Source organism: Nansenia antarctica (genome assembly GCF_963989245.1).
Source record: "Nansenia antarctica genome assembly, chromosome: 3".
NCBI lineage: Eukaryota > Metazoa > Chordata > Actinopteri > Argentiniformes > Microstomatidae > Nansenia > Nansenia antarctica.
The window spans coordinates 72,624,374-72,626,003 of NC_137688.1; the positions used below are offsets into that span (position 1 = coordinate 72,624,374).

Below are 1,630 nucleotides of genomic sequence, written 5' to 3' on the forward strand. Positions count from 1 at the left end.
AAATGGTCATTTACATACAGTGCCCCCCCCCACCCACCCCGCCCCCCCCAGCTAACTCTCCTCAGCAGAGTGGAGATACAACACCTGCCTGCTTCTGTTCAATCGACCACTTCCTGATTAAAACCAAGCCTGAGAACCTTCTATGAGCTTCTATGACCCTAACCCTAAACTCTGCAGGATGTAGAAGTGACTCCAGGAGTGTGTGTGTGTTGTGTCAACATTGAACCGTTTTAAAAGCAGAACATACCTCAGTATCACTTACAAAAACGTCTCACAAACCTCTTAAAGGACCGTTACAACACAGAGGCAGGCAGTAATGTAGATCTGCAGTCTGGTATGATGTTGTTAGAAGAAGAGTAAAGACCAAGGTGTTGTTGGGACGTACCTGAAACGTTCTGGAGCTGCTGGTGTTGACTCAGGTGGTCAGGTGGTCAGGTGGTCAGGTTGGGGTTAGGGTTAGGAGCGAGAGGACTGGCAGTTGCGCTGCTCTGTGTCTGTCTGGGGGGAAGGCAGGCAGCTTCTGGTATGTTGCTGCTTTTCAGACGTGGAGGGAGGGAGGAGGGAGGAGGGAGGGGAGGGAGGAGGGAGGAGGGAGGGAGGGGTCTGTCAGGGTGTTGCTACTTCCCTGTATATATATATAGAGAGAGAGAGAGAGAAAGAAAGAAAGAAAGAGAAAAAAAGAAAGAGAGAGAGAAAAAGAAAGAAAGAGAGAGAGAGACAGAGAGACAGAGAGACAGAGACACAGAGAGAGAGAGAGAGAGAGAGAGAGAGAGAGTGAGAGAGAAAGAGAGAGAATAAATAAATATTTACATTTCAAAGCTCCTCTCCTCCCCTCCAGGCACAGTGTGTGTGTGCGTGTGCGTGTGTGTGTGTGTGTGTGTGTGTGTGTGTGAGTGTGTGTGTGTGTGAGTGTGTGTGTGTGTGTGTGAGTGTGTGTGTGTGTGTGTGTGTGTGTGTGTGAGTGTGTGAGTGTGAGTGTGAGTGTGAGTGTGAGTGTGAGTGTGAGTGTGAGTGTGTGTGTGTGTGTGTGTGTGTGTGTGTGTGTGAGTGTGTGTGTGTGTGTGTGAGTGTGTGTGTAGGGCTAGCTAGCAGTAACAGCCAGTGGCCAGTAGGGCGCGTCCAGTCCTTTCAGAGAACAGAAGTCGTCAGTTAGGAGAGAAAGGAAGTGAACTTTATTCAATGCTGATTGGCCAGAACTGATGAGGTATGACATCATACAGTAGCTGATTGGCTGTGAGAGTCCTGGTTGTTGATGTAGAAGGTTTCTAGTGGCTGAACTGAAGCAGGACAGGGTTGAACCCTGGGAGGGGCTCTCTGGCACCACCCTGTGGCCACCGCAGATACTGCAGGATCACAGCCAACAGTGGGACACTTTAACACCAGAACAGCTATGAGAAACAGCTGTGAGTAAAGAAAAGTGTTCTATCTTTGCACTCTATCAAATTTCAGGACCCTCCTTTCATGACTTTTCCTAGATATGTGCGTTCTACCACCCAGTATCCTTCTTCTAATTCACATCAGGATGAGCTAGTATGAAGATATTTTGCAATGTTTCTGCGTAGGAGGCAGGCTAATCTACAAGACGGCCAACTAGTGGTCGTGGTGTGTAAGTAGCAGCTTTCCATTGTAA

General features: G+C 48.5%; 1 protein-coding gene across 1 annotated transcript in view; it reads right to left on the reverse strand.

Annotated features, from left to right (window-relative positions):
- The window catches only part of LOC308153024 (cysteine and glycine-rich protein 1-like), a 10,227-nt gene extending 9,721 nt beyond the window's left edge, over positions 1-506 (reverse strand). The window contains exon 1 of the mRNA XM_080526110.1: positions 386-506. The gene's annotated coding sequence lies outside the window, so the exon portion shown is untranslated. The remainder of the gene's footprint in view (positions 1-385) is intronic.
- Between the last annotated feature and the right edge of the window lie 1,124 nt (positions 507-1,630).